This window comes from Colletes gigas, unplaced genomic scaffold (assembly GCF_013123115.1).
Source record: "Colletes gigas isolate AHSC1104 unplaced genomic scaffold, ASM1312311v1 Colletes_gigas_Sc00037, whole genome shotgun sequence".
Classification (NCBI taxonomy): domain Eukaryota; kingdom Metazoa; phylum Arthropoda; class Insecta; order Hymenoptera; family Colletidae; genus Colletes; species Colletes gigas.
In genome coordinates this window covers 1,607,521-1,622,070 of record NW_025106666.1, presented here as the reverse complement: position 1 = coordinate 1,622,070, position 14,550 = coordinate 1,607,521, and positions in this window count along the sequence as shown.

The following is a 14,550-nucleotide window of genomic DNA, read 5'->3' as shown; positions in this document are numbered from 1 at the left end:
ACTATGCACTGTTAAGGCACGTTTATATAAACTATCCTATAAACAAAATTAGAAAAAAAAAATAGCGCGTTGGACGATTTCCAGCATGAGCCAGTGTCTGTTTTTATCCGTTTTTATTTAGGTGCAAATACCGTGCGACGCCAGAAGACGACAAAGTCGCCGTGGAACGGACGCGTCGGCATTCGTCAAAGCGTCGTTTTATGCGCGGCAGCGTTCAGACGTCTACGGCGTAAGCCTGCCACCGGGAGTCCAAACAGTTTTTCGTCGTAATAAAACCGCGCTTACACCGATAATAAAAGGCACCGTACGCTCGGGTACTGTTTGTTTCTCCTGCCAGTCGTCTCTGATGTCTGCTGGTGCTCGAGACCGATTAACGACGCTCCTTCCGCTTGTGGGAAACGACGACCGTTTTCCGCGACATCGCCACCTTCTACCGAGAAATCCTTTCGCCCGCGCGATACATACCTACGTCTAAAATTACTCCGCTAAAAACGAGTTATGACCCAACGGAACCTCGTCGCTACTAGAACAGAGTCCATAGACGTAGAACTCGAGATGGACTCTCTGTCAGGGGTCGATCATTGGAATATTTATTTAACATTAACATCGGCGTATAACTGTGTTCGGGTCTTTTCTTTTTTTTCTTTATTTAACAAGGCAATCGCGCATTTTAACGACTGTTGCCAATTTTTACTATTCGATTCCAGCTGTTTTTTTTTCAAGGAAGCATCTCGGGAAAATCACAGCCAGCCTCACAAAACAGGACCGAAAGTAGCACAAGCTGTTCGATGACGACGATCTTTTCATGAACCCGCCCTCATAGCGGAACGAATAGAAGACGATTAAACACTCAGGACACGAGTCATCGGCAGCTTCGAAAAAAAGGAAAAAACGGAGGAGAGAATTGACGACAGTTTGAATAGAACTAAGTCGACTTCGATCTGTAACGACCACCCTTCCATCCCGCGAGATCGGAGACCCGAACGAAGAAACAAGACAAAGGGGCAAAAGGGACAGAAGAGATTTCTACGGGGGTGGGTTTTTAACAAGAGGGTGCATCACCTGGTAGGACCATCCATCACGAGAAGGATGAGGGGCCCGACGGAACGCGAACGGAGCGAGGGAGGGCAGAAAGGGACGAGTCGTCCACAATTTGTCCTCGTCACGTTTAAACGCGTCCCGCTCACGGAGGCGCGCAGAACGTACGAAAGGGGTTGCGGGTTGGCGTTCTGCACCCGGTTATAACCTCGTTACATCGACTATATATTATCTGGGCCTACCTACGTAACGGGGAAGCTACGCGCCGCGTGTCCATTAACTCCTCGTCGCAGGATATTAACGTTTTGTATATCGTGTGTCGGTGGGGAGGAAGAACGGGATCGTAAAGCGCAGCCGGTGTTGGTCTGTCCGCCTACGTACCGTCTCCACGATAATCGATTTTCATCCTGTGATGCTGACCTCTCGAGAAATTGCATTCTGTTAGAACGCACGATGGTGTCAGACGTGCCAAGCAATGGCGGCTGATGGCGCTAGTGTTTTCTTTAAGATATCTTGGACTGATATTTTAATTGGGGAGGTTGTCCATGGTACGAACAAAGGTTTCTGTGTTCGTCAGTTCGAAACCGAGAGTCGCGGAGGAACGTTTCGTTTGTCCATTTGGTTGAATTCGTTGGAAAGGGTGCATTTCCGGCCAGACGAGCCCGCGACACCGGGATTCGTCCCGAACAAAAATCTGTCCCGTACGATTATGCGTCGAAACAGGTTCTGAACGAGGGCGAGGACGTCAAGTCTGATAATCGTAGTTGGCAATCTGGAGCCTAGTCAAGCCGACATAAGGGCAGGCGATAAGCTGGTAGACGCAATTAGGGCAGGCAGCTTTATTTCCCTAATTCTCGTTTTAATCAAGCCGGTGCCGTCATTGTCTCCGACGGGCGACGCACCTTTGTACCGCGCGGCTGAATGGCCCCCTTTAGGACCTCGTAATCAGCCGTTACGCGCCTTTCAATTACACCCACGTTAAACCGTTTAAATGGCGCCGTGAAGGGTGCCGTCTTCGGATACTTTTTCCCCACGATTCTCCCGGTAGAATCACAAGCAAATAAACAACTTTATTTTGCCAACAATCTGAAGGAGAAGAAAGTTGATTTTTTTACTAATTATTATCTTCAGAAACGGCGATGAAATAAACTTGCGTAAATTTTGATCGATGAAAAATTTGGCGTAGATGTGAAATTTAAAGAAAATTATAATAGATTTGTTTAGATAATGGATAATTTAATTTTGTGCCCGTTATAACGACACTTGATAATCGCTTAGAATGACAAATCGAGAAGACACTCGGCGGTTTGGAATCCGTGTTTGGTTTGAAACGTAGATCAATATTGGGCGATTTTCCCGGATTACGGTTGGAAAAGTTGAAAGAAAATCGGCCAATACATCGATCATTTGTTTGACTTTCCACGCGTGCTCCGCGCCGGAAGTAGTAAAATAGTCTCGTCTGTGTTTGCCGATCCTGTTTGCGCAAGCTGACCCTTCAGGACCTCTTCGCGGAGGCTGTCGAAGTGTTCTGAAGAGGTCCTCGAAGGATCGAGGACGCAGATGTTTATTTTGACGCGACAAGCTGCCTCCGGGTGTCACGACTTTTCGAGTGTGGAAACACTCTTCCGACCCACTGTTCTCGTTACGATCTCAGAAACGCCGAAACGTCACCTTGGAATTTGAGGTTAGGTTTTCCAATGGCGTTTTAACTATAATTCTATTTACAATTTTTGTCTTTTATATAAATAATTGACCAGGTTCCACTCGTGCTTATCACTTTTACACTATATAATATAATAGTAATTACAGTTGATATTTTAAAAAGCGACTAAACAAAATTTCATCCGAATCAGGCAAAGATGGTCGACGTTATAGGAAGATGGTAAACCCACAGATTTTAATTTTGTATCGATGATGGTTATTCGAACGGTTTCGTTGAATTCGTCTTCGAACGACTCTTTGTGTCGCGAAGCAGCGAGTCCGTCCGCGATAAAGAAACCGGAACCAATTGTGAGGGGATAGGAAAGGCGAGGAGGAAAAAAAAAGACGGCGGATCGGAAGAAGCTTCCTCGGAGAGGCTCGATTACACGGTTACTTTGGCCCCGTGAATGGTGGTGGACGATGGTCACGGTGATCGTGCATCGACGAGCAACAACGAGAACAACAACAAGAAGACGGCAACGGAGCAACGGGCGCAAAACCGCACAAAAGAAACTTAGCCTCCGTGCCGCAACGGTTCATATTATTCCTCTCTCCATCTATCCTATCGTTTTAGTTTCTTTTATCGTATTATCGAGAAAATTAAGCGTAGAACATAATTACGAGTGAAAATTTTAAAAGATGTTCCTTAAAAACAGTGTTGAAATATCAGTTTGCCTTTTTGTCGAGATCCACGTACCGCTGTACGCAAAAACTTAATTTTTATCGAGTTTCCTTGAAACTGGGACGAAGGAGATTCGACCGAAGAATCGATTCCATGCCACTGCCGACGAAGGGTGATCCCCCCCCCCGAAACACGTTCAGCCGCCATCACAAAGAGGAGAGACGTCGAGCGAGTTTTTTTCCACCGGTATCGATTCAAGACGGCGTATAATTCGATATCGATACCGTAATCCTATATGTAAAAGGCACACGCAAGGTCTCGTCACGTTGATCGCCGACCACGCGCATCGGTGACAACGTTGTCCACTGATACGCTGCGAGTCGCCAGACGCTAACGGTTCGCCTCGTACGGATGCTGATTCCACAGAGTGTTTCATAACACGCGATACATTACTACAATGGTGGGCAGGGGACATCATAACAATGATAAAAGTTTGTATAAACGTGTCCCCTGTTGGGCCTTGTTACCGAGTTGTAGTCATTTTTATGCCTCCAGTAATGGCTAACCTTTTCGTCTAAATCAGTGCCTCTCAACGTGGAGTATAGGTCTCATAGGCAATTAGGAAATTATTTTGCGTTACGTTGAGACGGGGCGTGATCTAAAATAGATTAGGAAACACTGGTCTAAACAAAATCTTGTAAACCCATCGCTATAGCGATCTATTTCGCGTATATTAAGTGGAAATTCTTCCAATGTGAAACACCCTGTATAGTCGCGATCGCCGAAGCGAATTCACTGTGTCACGGAGCATTATTTTAACGCAATCAGGTCTGTAACGCGGTAGACATTTGTTGCAGTTTCACCCGCGAATGGGCAGATAGAAGACAGCACCCATTCTGCGGTTTTCAAGCACGAGAAACGTAAAAATATTTCACGAAAAAGGAATGTTACTTGTAAAATTTTACTGTGTATTTATTGCCCCTAAACCTACAAAAGTTCAAAAATATATAATAGGCCCTATTAGGTTAGGTCCTAATAAGTTAGATTTTAATAGGTTAGGTCTGCAAACTGAAAACTCCACGACCCAAAAGAGTTTGATAATAGGTAAGGTTTGTGAGTGTAAATTTCAAGCAAATCCGACTATAATTTGTAGTATAATTTGTCCCACTATTAATTTTATAATAGATTATCAATTATGTGTAATAGGTTACGTTGGTTGGTGAAATAATTGACAAGATCACAATTGTATATTTACAATACTTTATGTACAAAGAAATACGTGTTCGCTTTAACTGCAGACACAAGACTGTACAGAGAAGTCGACAACGTGCACAGCACTTTTATAAAGCCTAGATGGGCACCAATACAATGTCTATTGTATGATAACAGATGTCGCGATCAGCCCTATGCTCGAATTTCCATATTCCAACAGATTAATAAGTTAAAAATTATTGTTTGAGTCTGTAAAGTCGTGTGTATCGGTACAGCTTGCGTTTAACCTAATGTGTCCAGATGGGGTTCAACTTTCTTCCAGCTCCGCGCATTAATTCGTGCTTCTGGAAGAGTGGCAGGCAGGTCAGCCAACACTTACGTGCACGCGCCCGAAGGAAAGAGCACGTGCTAGGAGTTCGTTCCTTACGCACGTCTGCCAGCTGCAAATATCGTGCAGAGGTCCAACCAAGTGCACGCATGCGGAGCAATGGAGAACACGGGATCCATCTGGCGTGTGCGTGACCTCCTTGAATTATCCTGACTCTTCTGGCGACTCTCGCCCCACTGCATTCGCGATTTCCTATTTCGTCGTTTTCAGTTACACGTTTCGCAGTCTTTGCGTCCCAGACGGAAGCCTAATAGCTTTCCTTTTGTTATTTAAATCTTCCTCGGATGGTGGTATTCATAGGGCCGTACAGAATGGAACATTACCATGCGACCATTCTTTCGCATTCTTTGAACATTTGTCTTCTCTCCTAACCTAACTTTCGTTTCTCATTATTCGGAACGGTTGAGCATGTACAGCGCGATTCGTACTTGCGCTTCAATTAGAAAATTTTGTAACAATGTACACGGTGTTTCATGTATTTCTGATGATGCTGAAGGGCTATAATATTCATATTTTATAAAATGAACTTCTTAAGGTTGAATTTAATTTGTTCGTGTTCTGCTAGAACCGTTCTAGAAAATTCTATCCGAATATATCAAACTACACTTAGCCTGACTTTTACAAACTATACTTGGATTAAAAGAGAAACTGCATTTTAATGTAACCGTCAATAATAACGGGTGTCGATATAAATATGTGCGATCAATGTCTGTAAATGTAGCGTTACATAAGTACATACTTACACTACTTTGACCTAAATCGAATGGGAAAATGGTTGAAGAATAACCAAACGGAGGAGAATCGGAAACATCTGACGCGTCCTGGTCCCGGGGAAAAAAGTATTCATCCAATAGAGGACTTCCAGGGTTTCAATTTCTTTTCGCAACACGACAAAGGCCTAGACAATAGCACGGGGACGAGATGTTATCGATTAACTATGCGAAAGCACCGCCTTTCCTCTCGCGTCTCTTTGTCCCTTTTACTAGTTCGCGAGCATCCTCCCTTCCTCCCTTCCGCCCCGTGCTCCCGACTTTGCACACACCCTACAGATCCCTGGAGGGGATCACCCCCTTCGGGGTAGTTTCCTCCCTTCCTAATGGCCAATCGTAGCTCGTGCACGCCCAGTGACGTCACCCTTGCCCCTCTGCGCTTTAATTAGCCAATCCCAACGCCGGGTGGCCACGGATCCAACCCCTGCCCCCCTCGATTGTATTTACGAGCCAATGATTTCCACAGTATTCGAACGCGTCTGTGTGTTTGTGCATGCTCGCGGTATCGTCTGTTTAAATTGCAAAAGAGACAGGGACGACGCACAATGGTCCCTCTCTCTGCTTCTTTTTTCCTGTTTGTAGGTTCAAGTTTTCACCCACTCCCCCTTTGTCTCCACCTTTTGCGACGTTTTTCCTCCCTTGCATGGTAGCTTTCGTTTTTCTTCGACTTCTACGTACAACCGTCGAATCGTTCTATGTAGCACAAAATTTAATTTTTGCGAATTGTGTCACAAGTAAACATTTTTTAATCTTTTGTATATTTGTTTTAGGATCCAAGGACGACAACTCTATACAGTTGGAAGTTTCTTCGCCTCGCAAAGTGGAAGAGTTTTGAAGAATGCTTGACGGAAGTGCGGGTTTTGAAGGCTCGAAGAGGGGAAGCCTTCGAACAAGCAGAGATTAAAGTGTTCAAGTCCCAAGTCTCGATTGGTTAGGGAGAGCATATGTGTGTTACAGAACCTATGAAGTGGGATCGACTTAACCTCTAATATTTTGCTTGTTCAACATTGCCTGTCCCTATCTTTTCTCTTTTTTTCTCCTCTACGTTATCATATGTGTATCGTTTGTCCAGTTCAAGTATCTTTCAAGTATTTTACGATTATCCGCGAATCGTGTCCAGAATTACATCCTCGGTGTGCACAAAGGAGTTGGAGGGAAAAAAATGTCGAGAAAAAAAGATAAATAGGAATACGATAAAGAAAAGAATGAACTTCCTCCGGGCGATCTCGAGGAAGATCTCGAGGAGATAGCGATTACACACGGTAGAATGTACGATGCTGGTAATCCCCGGAATGAGAGCCAAGAGGAGGAAGAAGCGGGCTAAGATGAAAATGAGGAGAATGGCTTTGAACGATCGCTGACAATAAAGGAGACGACGGATACTGGTGCTGGTGTATCACGGTCGGTAGCGGCGTTGGTGTATAGGAGAGTATCGCTTTCTACAGTTAGGGATAATCCGCTTACGCGGGCCTAGCCCTGTCGTCGTCGACGTTCCCGTCGTCTTTGGTGGCATTGTTGCCGGCGTTTTGTGAGAAAACAGCATTTTCGACGCTCGAAGTGGCGACAAGAAGAGGGCTTAACTTATCTCCGTCACAACAACAGGGCCAGCCTGGCGTCCTTTTCGCGTGGGACGATTCCAGTTTCGTCGTTGCTGGCAGGCGTTCACTGCACCTGATTCACTGTCGTGCACCTGAGAAGGTGTCCACCAAGATGCAGAAGAGACATATTTGATGCACTTTCGACGATCTTTAACCCCTCGTCGAGAAATATTGCAACGTGGATAAGTATTGTCCTTAGTTTATGTGTCGATTCGAAACTTTTGCTTGTACTTTTTAGATTATGAACCAGAGAAGATGGAACGGAAGATCGGCCATAGAAATTTTTTGTGATGGAAGAAGAGGAATTGGAACTTTAGTCCAGAAGATGAATTGTGTAATTTTCTTGTCACTTAGAACGGATTTTAACGCGACTTTGCAGAACGATAGTAAAGCGATCCCTTTTGATACGTACATATTAAATGTTAGGCGCAAATACTGGACGGTTTTTAAGATACAGTGAAAACTCGATAAATGTCCTCAAGAGCTGTTTTGTAAATGATACATTTTTATCTCCACCACTAGGGGGATTCCCCTTGAACCAGTGAGACGAAGTGTAACCGAAACCGTAGCGACTTTCTTTAAAAACCTTTATTGCCTTCATCACCTTCGTTTAAATGCCCCTGTCAGTGTGATCACACTACTGTACAGAAAAAGTTATTTATGTTTTATTTGGTAGCATAATATTGAATTAAATATTGTATTTGCGAGTTTTTCTCTCTTTGTTTATCCTTCTTGTGCTGTCCTTTTCTATCTTCGGAAACATCAAAGAACGACGGGTCGAGGTGCTGGGTACATTTATCGAGTAGGAGCTGTTCCGTAAGTGATCAAAAACTGCAACACTTATGAGATAGGAGGTTTCGTTAGCTACCTCTGGTCGATAAATGTACTATCCACCAACCTTGCGAAGATTCGAGTACGTACAGTGAGTCACAGCCAAAATCGTACACCACATATGAAAATATGTTTCATTCGAAAAAAGAAGTTTGACGATGATTTGAAAAAAAATAAGGCAGACAAATATTTTAAATATATCTGTATTTATTGTGTAATAATGACAAAAGAAATGAATATTGCTTAACATAACAAAAATAAAGTTACTATAATACGATGCAGAAAACATCTCACAGCTAAAATCATACGCTATTCTCCTATCTGGTATTCTCCTCCAGGAATCCCCGAAAAGAAAGGAAGAACGTTAAGCAAAAGAAGAACACATTGTTTTAGCTTGCTAGTAGACATGGTATTGCATCGAAGGAAATAAATCGTAATAAAAGTAAAAATGAAGCAGACGACACTAGAGGCCCGAGAAATTGTTGCGAAGAACTTTCAAAACGAGAAAAGCTATCGAGAAATTGCAAAAATTATTGGTAGAAGTATTAGCACTGCTTAATACATTATTAAACACTATAAAGAAGAAAATAGAATTACAAATAAATTAAGAACAGCACCGAGCAAAAAATTTAATGCGTACGATGAGCGATGGATAGTTAGAAAAGTCAAAGAAAAATTACAGCTGAGTGCACCTAAATTGTCTAACGAAGTGGAAAAATATTTGCAAAAATCTGTTAATCCAAAAACTGTAAGAAGAGTACTGAGAAAGAATGATTTTCACGGGCGTACAGCAAGAAATAAACCATTTGTGAACGATAAAAATAAGAAAAGGATACTGGAGATTGCGAGACGGTATCTAACTAAGGATTTTAGTTTTTGGAAAGAAGTTATTTTGCCGACGAAAGCAAATTTAATCTTTTTCATTCCGATGGCAAAGTTACTGTATGGCATAAACCTAATGAAGAATTTAAAATAAAAAATATGAATCCTAATATTAAACATGGAGGTGGGTCAGTGATGGTTTGAGGGTGTATATCAGCTACTGGAACAGGAAATTTGCAATTTATTGAAGGGAACATGGACAAATTTGATTATTTGGATACTTTAAAAAAGAATTTTAAAAGCAGTGTCGAAAAATTAGGAATTTTGATTTGTTTTAAATTTTATAGTGATAATGACCCAAAACATACGTCGCATATTGCCAAAATGTGGCAATTATATAACTGCACAAAAGTTATCAATACACTTTTCCAGTCGCCCGACCTAAACGTAATTGAGAATATTTCGCATGAATTAGAAGTAAGGATTACAAAACATACGATTTCTAATAAAAATGATTTAAAAAAGGCATTGCAAGAAAAATGAAGAAAAATTGAACGCGATTTTACACAAAACTTAGTAAAATCAATGCTGAAAAAGTTACATGCCGTAAAATGCAGCCGAGGATACTCTACAAAGTACTAATTTTTAATATAATTTAAATATAAAACAATATTCTTAATGTGTACGATTTTAGCTGTGAGATGTTTTCTGCAACGTATTATAGTAACTTTATTTTTTTTATATTAAGCAATATTCATTTCTTTTGTCATTATTATACAACAAATATCGATATATTTACAATAATATGTCTGCCTTATTTTTTTTTCAAATCATTTCTAAACTTCTTTTTTCGAATGAAACATATTTTCATACGTGGTGTAGGATTTTGACTGTGACTCACTGTACATGTTTTGAAGGTGCCATTAAATACCTTTCTCTAACTCCACCGAGACATTTTACTCGAAATTGAACACGTTTTGATACACAATTTCAAATTTTGTGCAAACTGAAATATTTTCAGAAATGTAATGTGTATCGGATATTTAAACTGGGGCGATAAATCCGATTTTCAATACCTCTTTCTTCTTTTACTGACTCTTTCTATGTTCGAGGGGTTGCACAGTGTGTCGCGAAAATGGGAATTGAGAACAAAAATCATAGCTTCTAAACTAGTTAATTTTCGACCTAAGACCTCTGACACTTTTTTAAAGAGAATACAAAGATGCATCAAGTGATGCACAAAAATTATACATTTTTGTTAAAAAAAATTGAATCGACCTTGATTTTTTGTTACATAAAAATTGGTTTGCTAATTTCTACTATTGCAATTTCTTGTCAAGTGATTGCTGTGTAACTTTTGTTCGAAAAGTTTTTTGATTGGCTTAGAGGAAGTGCCTGAAATATCGTAGCGATCATTTCAAGTATGTATATGGGTGTTTGGGAAGAAAATCATAACTTTGTATCTGTCTAATGTTTTTCCTTTATTCCTTTCTAATTAAAATATAAAATAGATACAGATACAGTTTCTTATCTTGTAAATAAATAAAAGAACATTTTTATTAGATTAATTCCGATTCTGATTCGGAGCAGGTATCAGTAATTGCAATAATGATTTTGATCATTTTCTCTGTTTCGGACAAATTCGGTCAGCTAAAATTGGCGTTGAATTAAAGTTTAATGTGTTCTAAATTAATATGTAAAAAATCATCGAGGTATTTTTTGGCATTTTTTTTTAAACTCAATTCAAAGTTGATAAACATTTAACATACAAAATTGGGACCAATTATTAATATTGTAAAAAGATTGTTTAGCAGTTTGGAAGGTACTATAATAATGTACGCAACTTGCAAAAATCAAATTAAAAACACAAATTTTCGGTAAATAGCACATGTTTAAGAAAATGCACCAAAAATTGCAATACATTTCTGGCATAATTTTCCACAACAAATTGGTAAATTCAGTAAAAGTTATGGATAGTGTTAAAATCTACGTTCCTTTATTAACATTTTGGGATATAAGAATTTATAAAACATGGATTTTAGTTTTTTGATTTTTGTCCATTGCTGGGCACACTGTGCGTCGGCAAACTACAATCAAATTCGAAAAACGATTCTCCTCTTCCATAAGTGTTCCTGACCGGACCCGGACTAGTGACATTTATCGAGTTTTCACTGTGTATAAATAATTCGAAGTTGCATATATCGATGCACAATGGCAGAAATCTGGAACGCAGCTTTCGTTGGAATGATTTCTGATGATCGACGAAGGGGTTGTCGACACGATCGCCCTTCAGAGGGCTCGCATAATCCTATGAATACATAATCCGGATGCAAACAGCCGCCGCGCGTGGCTCGTTTTAGAACGGGCCCGTGATATTTCACGGATTACGAATATTTGCGCTTCGTGTCACGGTATCTCGATCGTCGTGTCGATCTCTCTACGCAGGAAGAAGTAATCAGTCCACTCCTCTTTTTATTCTCGCCTCGGGTCTCGTTATCGCTCGTGTCGACTCGGGGATAAAAAAAAAGAGGCAACTTGATGGATGAGTTCACGGGTGATTTAATCGATGAGTCTTGCGACTAGGGTAAAAAAACCATATTCAAATTTTTAGCATGTACTTAGAATTCGACTGGTTTCTTCATTAAATCAACAAAATATCAACTAAAATATTTGGAGTGCTATTTTTGTTGTTCCAGTTGTTGTAGTTATTAGGCATTAGAATGTTATCTTTCTGCATGAAAAGGAAGGGGAAGAGAAATAAATTTGCAGTGTGTTAAATTTCGAATAAATTTATTATTTGTTGTAATCGTCCGTAATTGGGACGTTCAGTTTGTTCCGTGGCTGATACTTAATCGCTAAAGTCGATTAGTCGAACGAGAAACGACGCATGGGAGCGAAGAATCGATGAATGTTAAGGCAGTCGAAAAGACAAGCTCGATATGTTACAAAACCGACCAAGTCTTCGTCGAAGAATCCCGTAAATTAGGCCCCCTGTCTATTCCCGCGTTCAACGATGTATCTTAAAAATATCCTTATAAACGTAAACTCGAACGAATCGACAATTAATCACCCATCACAATCGTCGCAACTTAAAAAATTTCCATTCGTGTTTCCGCAGGCAGGAGACATTTCTTCATTCCCTTTTTCAAACGTAAATATTCGAGTCAGGGAAACGCAACAAAATGGCGATATCGGTCCAATATTATTTACATTCAGTGCTTCGGCTCGCTAGGTAGTTAGAAAGTAAATATTAGTCAGATTACTAGCAACATAGACTCGTTAATCTGAATACTAGTAATTTATACATACAGAGTAACAATAACTTATTAATAATTTAGTCGTGTGGATTACTAGTAACTGTTATTAATCTGGTCATGTAGATTACTAGTAACTATTAGCCATCCAGCGATATAGATTATTAGTAATTATCAGTAATCTAGTTACACAGATTACTAATAATTACAAGTAATCCGATACTATAGGTTATTAGTAACTATCAGTAATCAAATTAGGCAAATCACTAATAATTGTTAATAATCCAGGTCATGCAGGTTACTAATAAATAATAATAATCTAACGAAACATATTACTACTAATTACTAGTAATACAGTTGTATAGGTTACTAGTAACTATTAGCCATCCAGTGATATAGATTATTAGTAATTATCAGTAATCTAGTTATACAGATTACTAATAATTACAAGTAATCCGATACTATAGGTTATTAGTAACTATCAGTAATCAAATTAGACAAATTACTAATAATTGTTAATAATCCAGGTCAAGCAGGTTACTAATAAATAATAATAATATAGCGAAACATATTACTACTACATAATTACTAGTAATATAGTCGTATAGGTTACTAGTAACTCTCAGTAATCTAGTCTTACTTCCAGTAGAGAAATGGCCCAGTTAACGAGTTAAACAAAACGTCGCTTAAACTAAAAATATTGTTAACAAACGTACGTGGGTTGAAGAATTCAACGCAACATTATTTAACATTCAGTGCCGTCTCCTGCATTCTCTCTAAACTTCGAAAAAACGTAACTAAATAATACATCGTTCATCATCGCGCGTTCTCCGCAGGCTTCCAACCCTTTGCACTGGTGCGATCGTAAATAGTACGAGGAATACAGTACGATTAATATAGAAAATATCGTTATTGTTATTTACATAACGTACAAAACTATAACGTTCTAGTTCAAACGATTAATAGTAAAAGTGATATATTTCACGATCGAGCGTTCGTTTTTCGTTACTCGATCGTTCTGTGTATCGACAACCGATCGTCGGTTTGCTCGATCGCACAGTGTCGTAATTATTATCGTTATTCTTATTAGTCGATAAAATTCTATTCTTTCATAACGATAGGCTAGACATTACGAAAAAAAAGAAGAAGAAAAGATAGGACAATGAACGAATTGCGTTTGTTCGGATTCGTTTGATTATCGTGACGTATAACTGTGTTAGCTTAAAAAATTCATCGTCTCGTCAACCGAGGAAAAAGAAAAATGTCCCTATACGATGAAACTGGCACGATCTGAACGACGAAGATTACGGAATTGTTTGTAATTGTTACGTTCGATTATCCCTAATTAATTCGTAAAGCTCTACGATATCGTTCGGTGTGTGTTACAATTAATTGAGCGTTAGGCAGCTCGTAGTATTCGTTCGATAGGAGTGCAAAGGCTTAAACAACGAAGGCGTATGTATGTACATTATGGTCGAACGAGTGACGGGGAACCGAACCGTTCCCTCGCGTGGTCGCGTTTCGACTCGTTTCAATATGTTTGTTAACGCGTTAGCTGCATCAGAACCGAACGATAACGCTTCTATCAGAAGACTGCTTCGAAAGAGGAACTCGAAACACACAGAATACCAACAGCAAATAAATGGGATCATCTCGAAAACCTATAGTTACAGAAATTGTTAGGTTAGGTCTCACCAGGGTCAGATATATTCTTCAACCGTCTTTTGCACAATTTGAAATTTGTTTAGTACCGTATTTATATAATAAGAATTAATGAGCTCAGTATCAAGCATCGTTGCATTTAATTAACTAATAACGAATAAAAATATCGAATAACTTGTTAGTCAGTACACGACGAATACATTTTTATTCGTTTGACCGTTTATTTTGATTCGAGCAACGTTGTTGGGTGAATAAACTTTCATTAGCGTAGTCATTCGTCATTGACGGACATTGCATATGACCAGTAATTATTATCACAATAAGCAATTTGAATAAAAAAATGATCGTCGAGTAACTATCTACGTAACTATTTACTCGAAATTATACAGGGTGTTCGGCCACCACTAGGAAAAATTTTAATGGGGGATTCTGGAGGCCAAAATAAGACGAAAATTAAGAATACCAATTTGTTGATGGAGGCTTTGTTAAAAAGTTATTAACGTTTAAAGTTCCGCCCGTACTGAATTTTTATCTCGAAAATGCGCAGGATTTCGAGGATACGTCTATTCACCAAAACTGATTGTAATTGACCCTCGCAACCGAAAATAATTTTTCCAGAACGATTTGAAATTTTTTTTTCTGTCGAAAAATT